The 20,414-nt window shown below is 45.1% G+C and overlaps 1 protein-coding gene across 1 annotated transcript in view; it reads right to left on the bottom strand.

The window, feature by feature from the left end:
• The window catches only part of nexmifb (neurite extension and migration factor b), a 47,548-nt gene extending 34,339 nt beyond the window's left edge, over positions 1–13,209 (bottom strand). Inside the window, exon 1 of the mRNA XM_040172788.2 lies at positions 12,551–13,209. The gene's annotated coding sequence lies outside the window, so the exon portion shown is untranslated. The remainder of the gene's footprint in view (positions 1–12,550) is intronic.
• Positions 13,210–20,414: the final 7,205 nt, after the last annotated feature.

Here is a 20,414-nt window from a genome sequence, read left to right as displayed (position 1 = left end):
ACCTAATAACATCATTTAAGCTAAAAGATCTGATAAAACACTGTACGCTTCAGCACTCGGCACCAGACATATGACAAAGTCAACTAGCAGGAGAACAAAGGCCATTAATCTCAGCAAAAAGGACAGAACGGGAGACGGTGAAAAAGAAACACGACTCAAAATGAATGCTAATGCTGCTCCAGTGGATGTGAGAATAGCTATTTGTTTGCTAACATGTTAGTAATAATGAAAAATACCTCTGAAAAAGGTTGTGAGGCAAAGAACAGACAGACTGCTTCTTTAATTACACTTTCATCAGTCTGTGCGTCCAGTTGTTCCTAAAAGTCAAGATAACCTTCTTTTCTGTTTGTGGAAAACTAGTCAGCCATTACTAGAATGATCAAAAGATCTGCTGCATCAGAAAGCCATCTAGTTGAAAGGGGTCATTGAATGCATCATGAACGCGCTTCACTTTCTTTGGAAATAAGTGCGAATGTTATTTTTCAAAAATATTTTTGATGATGATAACAACGTACTTTGAAATAACTTCAGGAGATCTGGAATACTGAATAGTCACTATGATTTTACAAGTAATGGAGGCACATCTTTAAAAAGTGGAGAATTTATTTTGTAACATTTCTTTCCTTTTGTCAAGGGACGGTGCTCGAGTTTTTTCATTTTATCTCAAAGAAAAAAAGATTGTTAAGAGCAAAAAAAAAAATTGGCTACATACTACAAGCAAAAAAAAAAAAAAAACTTCACAAGATGAGGAGCCCAAAAAAAATCTATAAGACAGAAAATAAATAAAATGTTGTTGCAGAGACTGATGTAAGAGTTCATTCAGAAAGCTCTATGACATTTCTTGCTTTTCCAGCACAATAAATGTCCTGCTAATACATCCGCCGTCTCTTGAGCCAAGACAAAAGCAGCTCATTGATATCAGCTCAATAAGTGAGCACGGAGGTCTGTTGAGGGTTTTCAGGAATTCCCAGTCAATATGGGACCACATTAGACGGCACATATCCTTTTTTAACAGTATTTAAGTGCTGAAAATTTGCCAACTTTTATAGCATTGCCACCTAAACCACAACATAGTAGCAGTGACGGGGACATAATAACGTTATAGATAACAAGCAGCTGATGGATGCACAGTTTTCTGTGGGGTAAAATATATTTATTAAACATTTTTTTCTACAAATCTAATAATCATGATCCTGAAAGAGACAGAAATAGAGAGAGAGAGGGAACAATCTTATTAGCGCATATGATGCCCCAATTATTCTTATCTTCAATTTACAAACTTTCATCAGTATTTTGTTTTTTAAGATGAGAATCTAAAAAAATGACAACAGTTTTCATCGGCATCATGAAACCCATTCCATTACTCTCACAGTGAACATTTCCCTTTGTTCTCTGAGACTCAAATTATTTCCCTGTTGCTTCAGAAGGCGACTCCTTTGCTTGGCTTCAAAACCAAAGGATGGGGGCAGGTGGGGTGGAGGAGGGGGTATGGGAGGGGGGAGGGGGGGGGGTGCGAGGACAGAAGGAGAAGAAAGGCGATACACAGAGGAGAAGAGGGAGAAAGAGGAGGATGACAAAAGGGTTGATGGAGGGAAAAAGGGCAGAGATGGAGAGACAAGACGGAGAGTGCTGTCAGTCAGAGACGTCAATGCGTTTGTCTGAGGGGGGTTGGGGGGGGGGGGGGGGGGGTTAATAACGAAAGAGGCATGGGGGACTGCAAAAGCCACACTGCCCTTTGGAAAGTCCTCAAACTCAAATCTCAATATTCACCCGCCATCGCTGGATCCTAATGCGCCACTTTCCTTTGATATTTGTTTTCCCCTTTAAAGCCATTGGTATTATTAGTTTTTGAAACCAGGCTTACGGGCTTATTGATGGGCCGCGCAGACGGAAATATAAATGGCCTCCGAATCTCTCACGAGAGGGAACAATAATTCTCCTCTATTGCTCGCGTGAAGCTGCGGCGCGTCTACATCCCTCAAACGGCGGCGGCGGGGAGCTTGCGTGTTTACCTGCGTCGAGCCTTGTTACAGTTTACAGGCCACCGCGGTCTGTGCCGCCGATAAACATAAAACCCAGCTCCGCCGTGAAACACTTAATCAGGACGTACGGAATCAGTGAAAGCAGTCAAAAGAACACACTGTCACGGTTTTAATGTGTGTCCCTCTGTGTTCGGGAATGGTGGGGGGGGGTTAGCCTCTCTGATGTGCCACAGCTGAAATTGGCAGGCTATCAGTCACAACCCTGTAACACAATGTACAGCATTTCTAAACGGTATAAAGAGATATGACAGCCAAGAAGGCAGGGAGACAGATTGAGCGAGGGAAGCAGAGAGAAAGAGAGAGACAGAAGACGCGGGGAAAGAGTGCATGCGGAGCAGAGAGTGAGAGTCAGAGAGATGCCATTTTTAGAAGCCCGATGTGTTCGCCTAAATGTTTTCTTTTACAACTAGGTCAGAACAGCCCATTATTCTCCGCTCGCACAACAAGCCGGCGCTCGAGCCCTTTGACACCGGCAGATACAAATCTCGCCACACCACAGTCGCGGCATCTAAAAGATACCATATTTTTGCCGCGACGGAGGGAGAAAATGGCAAGAGGTTGAGGAAAGGGGGCTAGAGTGTGGGGGGGGGCAAGCATTTCATTGACAAATGACAACAAAGCCTGCTCAGCCTCCCCGTTGGTAATCAGGCCTATTGATTAGTGGCTGTGTGGGTCTGCGAGGCGCCGCAGAAGCCTGGGAGCCAGTGGCTGTGTGCATATGCACAGGGGCATTAGCGGCTCTTATTCTGCGGGCCTGTGGGACAATAACAGCCTCTGAGCGAGGTGATTAAAAGGCCCGAGCTATTGAGCTCCTCCAATCAATGCCCTCCTGTGCTGCCGGACAGAGCTGGAGGCCACTTTGGAGGCAACGCTCACACACACGCTAACATGCTATCACTTTCCCGACCCTGCATTTCTCCTCTCGCTGCCCCCTAAAATCCTGAACCTGTGCCAGGACCAAAGACGCCATAGAGGCCAAAAGGGGCCAAAAGGGGCCAAATTCCCATTGGCATGCTGTGAGGCGTACACTGTATTTACCATACTGCACTGCGTAGGATTTCATCATGTGCAATGGCCAATTAGACAAATCTAATAGAGGAGCGAAGCAGGTGGTGTGGGAAAGAAGTAGCAGCTTTTCATTTAAATGGATAAGGTTAATGAGTTATTTGTATGGTTGACGTATTGGGATGGTTTAAAAGGTTAGGCGCATCTACACAGCTGCCCTTTGGAGTGATCTCTTCCGTTTCACGTTCCCTCAAGCAGTGGTAATGAGAGGTCACTGTGCACCATGAGGGCCCTGGGAGCCCGCGGCCCCGGCCAGACAACCAGGCAACCAGACACAGCCACCGTCGTATTACTATTTCCTCCAAAATAAACAGGCTTTGAAGAGAGGAACAGGTCATTTCAGCTTGTTCCCTTAACCTGCCTCTCTCTCTCTCTCTCTCTCTCTCTCTCTTTCAATATCCTGACAAGGGGTCCCCTCTCAGCTCCTCCCTCTTGTTTTTCAGAACATCCACTTTCATATTTTCAATAACTGCAGAATCCTATTTTTGTTTCCTATTGGAGAAGCTCGTTTTTTTTTTCTCGTCTCTAAATTTCATTTCAGAGAACCGGCAGCCTTCTTTACATCCACCACCATTATCTGCTGTTTCCTGCCGCTAAATGTAACACCTCACGTCAAATCAGCCAAAGGTGTTCCATATTGCTGACGTATAATATGCCATTAAAATATAAAAATGCAAATAAATGTGTACATACAGTATGTATACATGTTGTATATACATATATTTATTGTAAATTTATTGTCAACGCTGGCCAACATCAACTTGTTGGCGAGAATCGTCAGAAAAGGCCTTGCCTTGCTTAATTCAGAGCCATTGATTTCATAAGCCGCTATGTCCAAACACTCACAAGTGCAGAAAAGCCCCTGTCGCAGGCGGCCGGGCGGCCTGGGGAGTGTTGCTGTCAGGTTTGCCGGTGTGAGCGGACAGAGGCGGTGGGCTCTCCTTAAGACACAGTATTGGACAAACACAAACAAACGAGGCAGCGGCCACTGTGACTCAGTACTCTAATGAACCAGCGTATTGACTTGCTGGCTTTCTCTTTCGCTCTGCCCCCATGCCCCCCCCCCCCCCCCCCCCCTCCTCTACACACCCCTCCCTCCCTCCCTCTCCCAATGCCTTGCTCGCTCTCTCCCTCTATCTGCTCTGCTTGTATGGATCCCAGCTGCCACTCGGAATACCAATTACTGTAGGCCCAGGAGTAGGGGGAGGAGAGGGAGAGAGGTAGAAGGAAAGGAAGGTTGAGAGAGAGAGAGAGAGAGAGAGCGAGACAGAGAGAGAGAGGGATCGTGGGGGGGGGGCAAGGGAGTAGGGAGGGGAATAAATAAATAAAAAGGGAAATAAAAAGCGATCCAGAAGGCTTGTCCTCACTTTGTGTGGTGGCCAAGTGAAGAAGCTCCGAGCCGTGGGTGATGGCGAGGAGGTGTGTGTGTGGGGGGGGTGGGGGGGTGGAGAGGGGATGGTGGGGGGGTCTGTGGGAAATTTAAAAAGTGTCTCTTCTTGTGAGATACTTGCGTCCCCGATGGTGTGACACTCTTGCAGCTGACGCACAGAGTGGGAAATTTAAAGGGGACCTTTTTGTGTATAGGTGCACCCCCCCCCCCTCAGAGGAGGAAATGGAGGAAGGGGGAGGGGCCGGAGCGGTTTTGTGTGTTTCACAGGTAACGTTTTCCCTGTGAATTCCTGGGACAAACCGGCTTCTCCCATTACAAGATATTTGTATTTGTTAGGGGGAATTGGACAGCGGAGAGCTCTCGGTCCCGATGACACTCCCTCTCCTTTTCTCTTCTCTTCTCCAACCACCGCAACAATTCTCATGACAACCAAAATGAGCATGCCCACATTCTGCACGATACCACTAATTTGAGAAATTTCCAGCACAAAGACATAATTAGACCAACTAATTAGACGAAGACTTTCGCTGCACAGAGATCCTCCGCAGTTCAACTCATCCGCCTACCTGCCGATGACTAAAATAGGAAGCAGCCGTCAAGCCCGTCCGTGCTTATTCCCCTCGGTTAGTGCGGTGGGATGTTTGTGAGATGGCGCACAAGGGAGAATAACACGATCCCTCCCGAGGGCTGCAGCCGCTGCACAGCAGCAGCGTCTTTGTTGTGGCTTTAGGGCCACGCGAGGCTAACAGGTCTTACCCAGCCAGATTGTCTCCCTACATTTATCTGGGGCGGCGACATTGTCTAGATTCTGACAAAAAAAATAGGGCCCAAGAACAATGTCTGCAGACCAACAGTATGCATGTAAGACGTGTTAATAAATCAGGGAGAGGAACTCGCAGGCCACCAACACTTACAAATACACAGTTTCAATGGAGGTTTTCACACTGAGCTATAGGTGAAGTGGTGGGTTTTCTAATGAAGAATATCCAGAGAGTACTTAGAGAGAGTTGGAGAGGCGAGGGAGGTGGAAAGGTAATTGATTTTAAAAGTGATGGGAAAACCCACAAGTCTCAGGAGAGAGCAGCAAACCGTCTCGGAGGATACGGAACGCCAGCTGCCTCCAAGAATAATGGAATTATTTTCTTAGTCTGATTTAAATACATTTTATAATAGGAACTTAAATTAACATTTCCTAAAACCCCCAGAGATTAAATCTAAGTTTACATTGCTACAATTCTTTTTTTTCGTGTATCCCTCGACAATGGGGCCTTTGTCCTGTGAATAAGTGTTCCCTGTACTGTAAATACAGTTATCCAAATAAGAGTGTTCGCTGTTATCATTTTTGTGCACTGTAGGATGAAAAAAAAAAACTATCATCATATGATTGCTGACAGACAAAAACAAACATCCGTGCCCACAAAAAAATCTCAAGAGGACCAAATAAGCATGTGCACATGCACACATTCATGTATTTGACTGCCGGCTGTCACTGCATTAACTGCTAAGTCCCAGTAGATGTGGGCAGATCTGTAAGAGCATAAGAGGGAGAGAGACTGGCGGTTGTTTTTTATCGCTAATTTTATGTCGGTTCACTAAATCCAGGTAGACGCTATGCACCGCGGGATTAACAGTCAGCACAGAGGGCTTCTGTAAGCACTGGCTGCCCCTCAGGCAACTAATTCAATGGCACAAACACACACACACACACACACACACGGTAATGCTCACACAATGCACATAGATACCTCACCCCACCTCTCCAGAGGCCTCATCACTGGAGCCTAAACACGGCAGCAGCATACATCTTTAATAGTGAGTTTTAAACCTATTAGATCATATGGCTATGAAGTATGCATGCACACTGTACACTAGCCGTCCCCTGACAAAGACGTTCTGTCAGTGGAGTAAATAAACCATAAGCAAATCCCAAATAGTGCAAACAAAAGGCATAAGTGAGCATATACACACACCTCAGAGACGGATATCAAAGGAGCGGGTTACACACGGCGGCATTTGAATATGAAAGGAAAATACCTGCTGTTGTGATGCTCCCAAAAGTATTTAGCCTATTGTGACAGAAACATCTCTGCACAACAACGGCGTTAGAAACAGTAAAAGAAATGTAAGGAGGAGGGGCCACAATGTACTTTCTGTGGTACAAAACATCACACAAAAAACTGCGTTTGGACGTGACGTTTGGTAAAAATATAAGTTTATCTACAGATCTACAGATTTTAATTGCTTTACTTTGAGGAATATTAACAGATGGATCTATTTAAAGAAAGGTCAGTTTTCAAATTCTAGAGGTATTTTTGATCAAAATGTCATTGGGCCTGGAGTGGCATCTTCAGGTTATACTTTTTATGTTGATTTAGGCAATTATCGTCTTAACACCAAGCAAAGAACATCAATTAAAAAATATATAGAATATGCAAAATTATAAATCCAATCAGAAAATACATGATTGAAAATTTAGTAAACAACACACACATTTGAACAAATATTTGGGCAGCGCAACATAAGAACGCACTACCAAGTAAAAATTAATAAATATTATATAATACAATATTATGCACATAGATTGAATGTACTTCATTCAATGAAATGTCTAAATACCTAGATTGGTGTAGTATAGAAAGCCTGGAAATAATTCAGCAAAGCCCAGCTGTCCTGAATTCCAACAGAAGATGTGACAATAGATCTCAGAGGGGTTGTGTGACTAAATGATGAATTAGCTTTTTTATCAGCGGCCGTTATGCTGAGATGCATATTTGACTCCTTATGGAGAGCATTTTGCTGTTTATCAACAGTGATAAACACGGACTGTATTCTGACAGTGCCGCTGAATTATGACTTGGGCAAATTGGTGAGAGGTGCACAGAGAGATGGTGAGTGGAAAAATAACTATTTAGGCCCCAGTCACTGACAATGAAGGTGAGCCAGACATCCCGGCCCTGTGCGTCTTTATGTTACTATTGGCTATATGTGCGACAGCACAGACTGGGTCACTGTCATAATGTGTGCGTGAGAAATAACAGGAGTCACAAAGCAGAAGAAAACCCGGAGCCAGTGGTGATTCTTACTGACGCACACAGAGGAACCAGCAAGTACACTCACAGCTGTACATCCTAGAAGTCAAAGAGCCAGAACACACACTTCACACACCCTTCTGTGATGCATCTGAAATGAAAAGTCCTAATTATTATTTCCATTGTGCCCCACTCCTGCGACAAGGACCACTAGCTGTGAATGATTATAATTATTACCCGTAGTAGAATAGCAGTCATGCTGTTGTATCATCAGCAACATCATCCAACAGATCACGGTCAAATCCAACTTGAAATTCATGTATGCAATCCAATCCACATTGCCTATGTGAAGATATTCAAAAACATTTCTCATTTGACTTCTGCTTAGATGTAGCGGGCCACGGTAAACGGAAGGAGAAGCGGTATTCCTCGGCTGACTGTATCCGACAGAAAGACTTTTGCAACAGGCTTCTGTCATTCTGCTTTTCACCGTTGCAGTATAAAAATAAATAAATAATTGTTTAATTAAATTAGAACGAACGATTGTTTAGGGCATAAATATTGCAGTCTGCGCAAACAGCAGCACAATTAAAGTGAAATGATTTAAAGCAAATTTTTGCCCAACTTGTGCACAGTGAAAAGATTTACAGCAAAATATAGACCTTCTCTTATTAGCACATACATTCACAACATTGTTTAGAGTAGCAAACAAGCCCGTTTTGAATGGCTGGTAATTATGTACAGCAGCAAATAAAGCGTGGTTCCCTTCTGAGGCACTGGTGGCTTGTTAAGTGGTGAACAGACAAAACAGCGTTTAGGAAATGAAAGGTGCAAGGAAACATCCAGGGCACAGCCAGCTTCTCTCCCATTAGAGACAACGCTGTCTGTCTCACGGACGCTTGTTTGTTTCCAACTGGCTGTGCTGCGAGGACGCACCCTGAACCCCCACCACCAACAGTAACAACGTCTGTCCTCTCTCCCTCTGTCCGTCCGGCCCTTCCTCTAATCTTCCCACCAGGTCCACCCCCCCCTCTCCCCCCCCTCTCCTCTGCAGCGTGTCTCCTTTCTCCTCTGTTACAGAACACCTAATATGTTTTTGCTCTCTTCCTCATCATCAACCCTTTTTGATATTGAACCCCCCCCCCGACTACCCGCCCCTTCCGCTCCTCCCCGCCCCTTTTCCATCCAACAATTCAAACGTAGGTTCTAATGAAGGTGGGTTATAATTCCAGCATTCAGGACTCTGAGAGACACACGTCTAACACATACATGTATGGACATGTGTGCTTCCGTGGCTGCAACATGAAGAGCTAAACAGAACATATCAAATTAGACATGGGGCGATGGATTTATTTGAGTTATTGTGTAACGAAAAAAACAGAGCTGTTATTGCCACTGTGTGCGCCATTACAAAGGAAACAATTCATGGGGGCACGCTGTGTGAAACCAATTAAAATCCAGCCTCGTCATATAGCTTCCCTCTCTCCCGAGTCATGTTGCGAATATGCTGCTTTCACACCATTCATGGCGCTGCACCGGCGTCCACCGCATTAAATCCCAACCCCACTTTCTTGCTCTTTCTCAAATTTCCCGACATCACATCTCAATATCTTCTTCAAGAATCCCATGAGTTGGAATACAAGGGGGCCCGGGAGAGTGCGAGCAGAGCAGGGGAAATTTCACATTATCTATCCATCTGCAATATAAGGGTCTGATGTGGAAGGAGGAAATGAGCTATGAACGTCAGGCCCGCGTGCTCGTGGTCCCAGCGGCCCGCAGCCTACATATTGAGATCAAGTAGGCAATGCGGAAAGGGGTTTAATAGACCTCATTTTAATTGGACTTTTATTTGTTAATGGCAGAAATCCTGATGCATTACTTTAATTACCATAGCAGAACTAATTCATGACCACAGTGCAAAAACATTGCTGGACTTGGCATTTAAATTGCATCTCTCTCCCTCTCGCTCTTTCTTACCTCCTATCCCCAAAGTACTAAAGTATTTGCTTCTGCCTTGGACAGGACATGCGACGCAAGTGATGGTTTAGACCCACGGCGAGAGAGGAGAGGAAAAGCTCTGAGGCCGTTTTCCCCCTTAAAAGCGCCGGGGCCCGCCCTGATCCTATACGTGAGCACGTCCATGATCGCCAGGCTCTCAGACCGCAGCCCTCGTCGGTTTGGCTGCTGCGATATGAGGGAGGGAGGTGGGGTGGGTGGGTGGGGGGCACAGCTTCCCCCGCAGAGCGCTGGTCCAAGACAACCACAGGCAGCCTCTGCTCACATCGACACTCGGCCCAATCACACATCAACGGCTCTGTCAATACCGGCCAGCAGCCAATCGGGGGAGGGCTCCGTAATGTCTTTCTGATTGCGCTGCTTTTAATTCATTACACGACTGAGCCGTAACAGTTTGGCCTCGGTGCCTCACTCCTACTGACACATATTTTGCAAAACGGGGCCTTCTTGAAAGTAGATGAGCGCAGCGTGCCCGTTAGCCACAGATGCAATCCTTTTTTTTCCCGTTCTGACTATGCGGTTGTTTGCGTGCGCCCGGCAGATACCGGCAGCGTGCGCGTGCAGAATGTGTGTGTTCTCCTGGAACGTCCCCAGTCATGGGGGGGGCAGAGCAGGCTGCAAAGAGCTCAGCAGCGCCTCGGTCCCCCGGGACAGGCTGCAGCTCTCTCCTCGAGGCCATGAAAAGCAATCAGAGCTCAGCCTGCTCCCCTGGACTTACCTCTGCCTTTAATTACAGAACTCAGAAGCGGCAGCGGCACAGAGAGAGCCCGCCTCCGCTGGGCCGCAGCCGGGCATGTCACAGCCCCAAACACGGGGCCGGGGGTCGACGCAGCGGGCCTCCGCATGCAGCGGCCCGACGTAAACGCAGTGTGCCTTAACACATGAGTTCAGCGAGCTTCTAAGACCGGGACAGAGTTGCGGTTCCACGCTGTGACGATGTACTAATGTGCAGAGAAAGCAGCAGAGCTCTGGACGTGAAACACAGCGGGGCTACATATTGCCCAACGAGATGCTCTAGGCTGTATTTCACCGGACGTTTGTGAAAAGTCTATAGTGACCAAATAGGTAATAGTGGCCATTAGACACACGGCAGTGTTGTATCCTTGATGTGTACTGTAGTGAGTGCAAGGTGTAAAATATTAAATAGGACAGTTAAGAAAATGGAGGATTGATGGGGGATCGATTCATTGCGTAAAATTGACAGACTAGAGACCCAACACATGTACCTCAGGCTGAAGCCGAGGAGAAGCAACAGAGCACACATGGCCACGGCAAGATAAGAGACTATGTACACAAGCTGCTGGTTTTATCGCTGCAACATAACAATCGGAAATCCTTTTTTTATACATTTTCAGAAAAGCTTTCAGCGCTGTCCTTGCCACCGTGGAACAGAAGCCTGGTGTTGAAACGTGTCACTGGGCTCAATTTCTCACCCGATGGGAAACAAAACAGAGAACGGCAGTATAGAAGAAGCAATGGGACTGACCAGGAGGACATGTGAACACAGTTTGACGTTAAAGCGCTTGTTAATTTCTGCATCTACGATCCGCAAACAACGACCATCGACCGGAGCACGGAGGCACCTCTCCCCTCCTCGCCCCCCCCCGCAGCCTCGGGCCCAATGACGGCACACATTGTCATGTATGTTAATGATACCCACATCGGAGTGTCAACTCAATCGTGGCTCTTGCAGGCTCTCTCTGACTGAATCAATGCATGGCCTTCTATCTGCCATGCAGTGCTGTCAGGCCGACCCGTCGGTTTAGCGTACGTTTAGTTCATCAAACACATCTCAAAAGGTACCCAATGCATGCCGAAAAGTCCCAAACACACGGTGAAAAAGGGTGATGAGGACTCGCAGACAGAAATCCAACCGTCGTTGTCAGGTCAATAACAACTGAGTGCAGTGCAGATCATTAACTGCGGCAATACATGTCTGCTCTTATCCCACAGCCGCTTGTAACGAGACGTTCCGAGAAACAGTTAAAAATGTAATCCGATTAATAGCAAGGTCTGAGAAAAAAAAAAGTTAACAACCGATTATAACACCTCCAACGTAACCGGAGCACAGATTGCTGTTATTATGGGCTGCAGTTAATTATTCTCTAGCAGGGCTTGTCTGGATCTCCGTGTGGCTGACTGGGACATCCAGTAAACATCTGTCATGAGGCGTCCTTAAAGGGGAGCACAGACACAGCACGCCACTGATCCAGTGACCCGACAGTGCAGGCATTCACACATTCCACCGTGCACCTGTGTGTGTGTGTGTGTGTGTGTGTGTGCTCTGCCATCACGGTGTTTAGGACAATTTTAGGAATGTTGTGCCTATGAAGCGTTTATGCATCTTCTATTCGCCTCATCCTACAGGGGAGGGGGCCCCCGCTGTAAGATGATGTGTTATCCCATTGGGCTCCAATAGCCCATTCATGAATCATTCATTGGTTTGGACTATAGCTTATTCGCCCTATATTCATGTCTAATTCATTTTGGAGGGGAGGTGGGGGGGCAGCACTTCTCGGGATGCATAGCGTTGATTTCAAAATGACGTCCACAGGCCACTGTTTGCCTTCAAAACACACACAACAGTGCAGTGCAGCCGGCTCCAATGCGAACAACCACACGTGGCATTTGTATTCGCGTTGCATTTCTGAGCCTAAAGCGAACAGGTCCGTGCATGTGCTTTAAATAAGTGGGTTTATTTTTTTTTTGTTCGCAGGGAATAGAGGTAGTCGATGGAGCACAGACGAATGAACGGAGACTACGACAGCTGGTGTCCCGAGGAGGCAGAGCGGCTACTACAGCGCATGCTTTGCTGTCTTCTCCCTATGAATAAAATGTCCGATTCGGATCGAAATCGGGCAAAGCATGAGATGCAAATCATTGTGTGTATGAATCAAGCTGTCATGTGCAATGCTCTCTCTCTGTCTCTCTCTCTCTCTCTCTCTTCACACACACACACACACACACGACACGCTGAATAGCGGCATAATAACGTTTTCACTGCCTACCTCAAGAGCGTGTGCGCCCGAACTGCGTTTTTTTTGTGTGTTTTTTTTTCTCTCCCCCGTCGCAATGGGATCCTTCTCAGCCGCTTTCGGACAGTAGTCTCAGAGATGCGTCTTTCTCCCCGATACGCAAACACTTCCCCTTCATGTTGCCCCCCCACCACCACCACCACCACCACCCTCCCCTGCGTGCCTCCCTCCCTCCCTCCTTCTCCGCCACCAGCAGCGGCAGCCGCCCGGGCCTCCGGTAATAGCAGGTGGACGCGCCTCTCAGTGATGGAGACGGCGCGCCTCTCCTCCTCTCCCCCGCCGCTCCATTTTTCAATTACGGAAGACTTGGTATTCCAGGGAAAACGCGCGGTGGGGCGGCCGGCGCGTCCTGGTATCGCCGCCTTTTTCTCTCTCAACGCAAACAAGGAGCCGTCGCCTCTCCAACTCCCGATCCGCGGCGCCCCCTCGCCGGTTCCCTTTAGGGGTTTTTGTTGTTTTTTTACGAGATGCTTGACGTTAATGTCACGCCGTATTTTTTTTTTTTCTTCCTTCCTTCCTTCCTTTTTTTTTTTTTTTTTTTTTTGCAGCTGGACCTCTCCCCCTCCTTGCGGCGCGCAGTCTCGCAGGCGCGCACTTTGCCTGCTTCTCTCTCTCTCTCTCTCTCTCTCTCTCTCTCTCTCTCTCTCTCTCTCTCTCTCTCTCTCTCTCTCCCCCCTCCTCCCTCCCTCCCCCCCCTCTCTCTCCGATTCTTCTCGGTCCGACCTATGAGCGCGCACAGCCAGCCGACGCAGGGCCACGCACCGCTTAGACGGACCCGCTTAGCAAATCAGGGAGCCTCCACTCCGAGGAGCGCTGTATCATAACAGGGCCACTGCAACGACGTGCATAATGAACAGGACACTCGTGGGTGACAGGCCCACTCGTAACACTTACCGGACTGAAGGCAATATTTGGGTAGACTTGTGTGTGTCTTGCTTTCTCTACCCCCCCCCCCCCCCCCCCCATCCTCCTCCTCCTCATCCTCCTCCCCTCTCTCTGTTTTTCACTGATCTGAGTTGGATGTGCAGTAAACACGCGTTGTTATTTGCGATGACAGATGAAATGGGATATGAATAGCCATGATATCAGTCAATCAGTTGATCTTGTCGCATGTCCTGCAGCTACAAAGCACAATTGTGTCCTCTGAGATGCTCCCAGTCTGATGATATGTACATATGCCAGTCAGTGCCTCAAGACCTGAACTCTCTAAAAATCCATTTTGCTATCATGATTTGGATGGATTTTGCATTTTGCTAACAATGGATTTGATAACCAACAATGGTTTTTCAAGTAAAATGAAAAGCATTCGCTGGTTCCATCGTCCAGAATGTGGTTTTGTATCACTGAGAATATTTCTCTGGGTTTGGGGACTGTGAGTTGGAATAAACACACTGTAACAAATTGCTGTAAATTTACGGTGCATTTCTAACGGTATCTCACAGTATGTCATAATAACTGTAACGTACAGTTAATTTCCATCCCTTGCTTGTAAATTAACGGTCAATGTCATGAATAAACAGTTAAAGCTGTCAATTTACAATAATAGCAGACTACCGTCATTCAACTGCATGTTACATATATTTTATGAACTGGTGGAAAAACAAGTGCAGTGAATCACAATCCATCAACATCTGTCCTGTAAGTCATCATAATGAGATAGTATCTTATGAGATACGATGATGACTTTGACTTACAGGACATTACTATAGCTGTCACTTTTATCCAAAACGCCCATGGTTTGACATAATTCATGTGGAGTAATTGGGGGTTAGGGGTCTTGCTCAGGGACACTTTGACTTGGCACAGGGAGCAGCCAGGATTCGAACCGCCGACCTTGCACTGCACAACACCCTCCCTATCCCATGCGTCCCCTTCGCCATCATTTCAGTGGCCGGAATGTAAAGATTATAAATATTTGTATTATTCAAAGTGTTCATTGCCTAATAGTCATTTGAGTGTTATCATGACCGACTGCTCCTGAACGTGACGTCAGACGAGTAATCTCAGTTCATCCAGAACACCTGTCAGTGCAGTTCAACATCGGAGGAGTTTCTCATTGCCTCGTCTCTCCAAGTAACGTTGGTAAGCGTTATTTGCCTAGCATAATTAACATTCTCCTTCATTACATCTTGTTGTCTTCCTCATCTTTGTAATTTTAATATTTTACCAATGACAGTGTTTCTAAATATTTTATTTTGGTTTGTTTTACAGAGGCACTGGATTAAGGACGCCAGCCGTTTGCTGCGGTCAATTGAAAGTGTTCCATAGCGCTTTGTTGCAGTTAGTTTACCTTGTTCCTAATGATTTTATGATTCATTTTTTTATTATTATATACATGAGGCATATTTTATGTTTTGTTCTTGGTTACAAATATCTAACTTTTTTGTCTTAAAGGCATCTAATAAACTCCAACCACTATGACCGAAATGAGTTTGGTTGTCTTTCTTTAATTTATGGGGAATTAAATGCAAAAGTATACGGTTATAAGTAAATGGTAACATTATGGTATTTATAACACAAAAACAGTAATGGTATGGTAACAAACTGTAATCCAATATACGACAACATACCGTAAATTACGGTAGGGCACTGTAAATAAAACAGTAAGTTACTAGAGTCGACTGCCAGTAAATTGCTGTTAATTCACAGTAAAATTGGTTCAAATTTACGGTAACATACGGTAATCCTCTTTACGGAAACATAGCGTAAAACAATTTACAGTATAATACCGTAAAATAACGGTAAATTCCTGGCAAACTTGCTGCCAGTAAAATACCGTTAATTTACAGTGAATTTTTTTAGAGTGCACCTGAAGTTATGACATTCACCTTTACTGGCTATACAGCTTCAACTATTAAATTAAGTTACATTTATTAATTATTATGAATAATCGGGAATCAGGAAACATTTATTAGCCAAATTATGTCAAACATACAAGGAATTTGTCTTGGCGGTTAGTGCGCAACAGTAGACAGTCAAGACAACAGTGCACAAGTAATAAAATAAAGTGGAATGAAATGCTAATGCAATGGGTTAGTAGAATAAGGCTAAGGCTATGGGTTAGTATAAAACAAGGGAATAAAGTTAAAAAAAAATTAAATATTAAAAAATTAAAAAGAAAAATATTAAGCATAAAGTGCACTAACAAACAAGTAACAGACAAGAGACAAAGTGACAAAGTGATGAATTGCAGTTAAAGTGGCATGTGCAGTATGAGGGGGCTGTTGATGAGCCCGACTGGCGACGGGAAGAAACTGTTCGTGTGGCGGGAGGTCTTAGTCCTGATGGACCTCAGCCTCCTGCCAGATGGAAGGGGCACAAACAGTTTTTGTCCGGGGTGGGAGGGGTCGGCCGCGATCTTTTTAGCTCGCTTCAGAGACCTGGAAGCAAACAAGTCCTGCAGGGACAGCAGATTGCAGCCGATCACCCTCTCTGCAGAGCGGATGACCGGCTGTAGCCTGCCCTTGTCCTTGGCTGTGGCTGCAGCGTACCAGACGGTGATGGAGGAGCAGAGGATGGACTCGATGATGGCCGTGTAGAAGTGGACCATCATCGTCTTTGGCAGGTTGAGTTTCTTCAGCTGCCTCATGAAGAACAACCTCTGATGAGCCTTCTTGGTGATGGAGCTGATGTTCAGCTCCCACTTGAGGTCCTGGGTGATGATGGAGCCCAGGAAACGGAAGGAATCCACAATAGTGACGGGGGAGTCACACAGGGTGATGGGGGAGGGTGGGGCTCTGTTCCGCCGGAAATCCACAACCATCTCCACTGTCTTTAGAGCGTTGAGCTCCAGGTTGTTCTGGCTGCACCACGACACCAGATGGTCAGACTCCCACCTGTAGGCGGACTCGTCCCCACCAGAGATTAGTCCAATGAGGGTGGTGTCATCCGCAAACTTCAGGAGCTTGACGGACTGGTGGCTGGAGGTGCAGCTGTTGGTGTACAAGGAGAAGAGCAGAGGGGAAAGAACGCAGCCTTGGGGGGAACCGGTGCTGATGGTCCGAGAGGCTGAGACATGTTTCCCCAGCTTCACGTGCTGCTTCCTGTCAGACAGGAAGTCTGTGATCCACTTGCAGGTGGAGTCGGGCACGTGCAGCTGGGAGAGTTTGTCCTGCAGCAGAGACGGGATGATGGTGTTGAAAGCAGAGCTGAAGTCCACAAACAGGATCCTGGCGTAGGTTCCTGGGGAGTCCAGAATAATAATAATAATAATATTAGCATTGAATATATTACAAATAGTTCATCAAAACAAGTCTTATCTAATTATATATACTATATTATTGTCAAGTAATCATTGATAGATTTGTGTATTTATCACTGTAATGTTGCAGCTGGTAAAGGGGGAAATCTTTTTAATAGAGTTGCTGGGGTTGTGTCTTTAACTATATATTATTATTTATTCATATTTTGGGTTAGTATCTGAAACTAAATTGTAACACATTTTCTCATATGGAAGTATTGTAGGACATAGTCCTACAATAGGGTTTGAATGATTTGCCAAAAGTTGCATAGAAGGAAAATAATAACGTAAATTACACCTAATACTAATTCCTAAAAAGTGTTCTCAGGTAATTCAATTCAGCATTATAGCATAAGAAAGTATTCACCATTGAAATACTGGTAACAGGGAAATGTTGGCATTAAAAAGATTACAAAAGGTTTGAAAAACTTTCTTGACCATTTATTGATTGAATTTAACCAACTTGTTGTTTCAATCTATAACTTTAGACATCTTGAGGATTTCCAGTGTCCTTCATATGAAAGTCTGCATGCCATCGGAATGTGCAGTAATGCCCAAAGAAACAAAACCTCAAAACTCAAATATTATACAAACTAAACAGCGGATTTCCTTTAATGCAATACACAACTGGGCTGTGATAGCCTCCAATAAAACAGAGACTAAATCCATCCTTCTGCCGCAGCTCATTACCGATATCTCATGTAAAAACATGTGAAGACTGATCGGCAGTCCTTGTTGTTCAGTGCATGTGTCCATTCAAAAATACAACATGCATACCACACGCATACCGGCATTTGTGGTCTTGATCTGCAGTATGAATTGATAACCTAGAAATATGGCAGCAAATAACCTTTGAAATACATCAATAGCATTGTTGTAATGACCAATGTTTTTACTTTTCATGTAAAGTACAAGATGTACGATATTGAGCTCAATAGAGAATCCGTAACAGAAATGACATCCACCTTTCTTAAAATACCGTTTCAAGTCTACTCACAATTATATTTTTACAGAGAAGACAAATTGGCTTGCCGCTTCTCTTAAGCACAGCAAGTTGATAACAAAACCGAGAGCTGCCGAAGTGGGAACATTTTCATGCTGGTATAATTACTGTTGCTTCATGTCTTTGCAGTAAACAGAGCTAATCACTACTGCAGTGCGATGAGTTGAATGGGAAATAATAGGCTCAACTACCCAAATTAACACTTAAACTTACATGTTCATAATGAATATTGCTGTTGAAAATGTTGAATTAAGGATTTGAATGATTTGCTTCTTCTCTTTAATATCGTTCCATTATCTGTGCTTTAAATTCAAAGCATTGACCAAAGACTATTTTACCGCATGAAGGTCATCATCAACATTTGTTCAGCAAGTTTCTTATCTAGGTAATATAATAAAAGGCAACGTATCATTAAAAAAAAACATACAAAAATGGAAATTCCCAAAAATGGATTTTTTTTCCTGAAGGGGCTGTATATTCAGCATTGTAATAGCAGCAGAGAACTATTGTATGTGTCAAAACGCTGTACAGGAGAGTGACGTCTATTTACACATTTTTCTGCACGTGCCCCACGGGCTATGACTTGAGCTAGCCACACTGCACTGCGTTAATACAGCGTAACCCCCCCCCCCGGGGGTCGCTCCTGTTTTGGTCTTGGAGGATTTCTGTCCGTGTGAAACACTAGCTCTCATGTGATATAGTGTAGCCTGTTTTACTGTATAGAAAATAAATATACATACCTTCGGTTAAGACGTTTCCTGTATCAGTAACCAACGGTAGAAATAAGAGCACATTGCAGGAGGGAATCGGGGTGAATTAAGGGCTTTGTTCATTCCATTCAAGTGGGTCCAAACCTTGGACAGCTAATGCATGCATTTGTTGATATCAAGGTGGAGATGTTCTGTAAAGGCCTGTAAAGAATGGTAGGAGCTTCACCAACAGACTAGGCATGGTGATTACATTTTACACTAAATTGCGGTAATCTGAACTGAAGGTGAAAAATGTGCGGATTTTCCACAGCACAATTTAAATGGATCAACAGGAGACGACTCCGGCATTCAAGCTCCTGTAAAATTACAGGCTGCAAGGAGTTGAGAGCAGAATGTAGATGCTGAAATCTCTGGCTTTGACGCTCACCAGGTCTGACAGTCGGTGTGAAATCTCCAATAAGATTATGTCAGTTGTAACCTGCGTGCATCAATCTTTGTATTAGCATCACTGTGGCTGACCAAACAAGTCTAAGAAGGGGCCACTTGGTCTGAATTTGTCAGCTCTGTTTGAGATCTTCTAAGTTTGATTCAAAATGTACAGTCAGGTTCACACTGATTCTGTTTCGGCACCATTGCTTAACAAGCCCAGTATTATAACGTTATATTTCATTTAAAAACCTACCAGCTATGTTGTTAGCTATGTTGGTTTATTTTTTTATTACAAAAACAGTTCTATGCGTGGTCTTTCTTTTGAGATTTTAAATCAAATCCACGAGTAGAAGACCCAAGAGAGAGTTATTTCTGTAATGCTTAGTCGACAGACAGTGATGATGATGATGTCATCCAGGCAGGCACAGACCCCCAGAGCGTCTCTGTAGACTGCGAATAATGGAACAACTCCTGTGGGACTCGTTGACGGCACCCACAATCAATTTCACTGGGACACGGGGACATTTCCTTATTCACAGCTAGAAGAGTAAAGGCGGCCACAGATTTAGACACCAATTCTGTGTCACTTCACCTGTGACATCTAATGACATCGCCAGTCCAAGCAAGAAGATTGTGACTTTGCTGTCCAAGATCACCACCAATTATACTGATATATATTCGCTTTTACACCCACCAGAGTCCTACAGGTCTCCACCGCTATAATCCTGCCTGTAGCAGTTAACGGGAGGAACCATTTTTAGAAAATAAAAGGAAGAGAGTTAACAAGTTATTGCAAATCGGTGAAGTCATAACTTTTCAACCACTTTGGTGTAGCCAGAGAGAGAAATCACTTAACCTTGCCTGCTCCCATATGAAAAAGATTTAGCGGTATCCGTTACTCTACAGGGGAAGAAGTCACCGTGCGCATACTGTGTGTTGCATAATTTGAGGCCTGGCTCATCCAGCCGCTGCTCAGAGGTTGCATCAGCACAAGCAGGCCGTGCAGAGATGGCAGTACCACTGTATCTGTGTTTATTGACTTTAAAGGGATCAAACCGTGTGTGTGTGCCAGTTCACACATGTGTGAATATTCATTCTCATTTTTTTTACCAGGAGCATTGAGATACTACACAGGGATTACGCACATAAATTTACACTCCCACACAAAACGGTGGAAATAACTACATCTTCTCTGAGGCATCCATGCATATTTATCGAGGCGTAGACGCCCGTGGCCACATACTAGTTGCATTGTAGTGCGATGGGAGCGAGCTGGCTGTCTGGTGCAGAGGGATGGCCCTGAGTTGCAGTTACCAGGATGAAAAAAAGAGTGGCAGACTTCAGCAATCGGCCACGGAAGGTGCTGGGCTGAACTCCACTTATCACCTGTTCTCTGTGAACGGCCTTCACGGGACCAGGGACGTAGTTTTTTAATCGTCTCGGCCTACGTGTTGA

Source organism: Gasterosteus aculeatus, chromosome 4 (assembly GCF_964276395.1).
Source record: "Gasterosteus aculeatus chromosome 4, fGasAcu3.hap1.1, whole genome shotgun sequence".
Lineage (NCBI taxonomy): Eukaryota > Metazoa > Chordata > Actinopteri > Perciformes > Gasterosteidae > Gasterosteus > Gasterosteus aculeatus.
The sequence above is the reverse complement of the archived record's forward strand: the minus strand, read 5'-3'. Positions and strand labels throughout refer to the sequence as shown.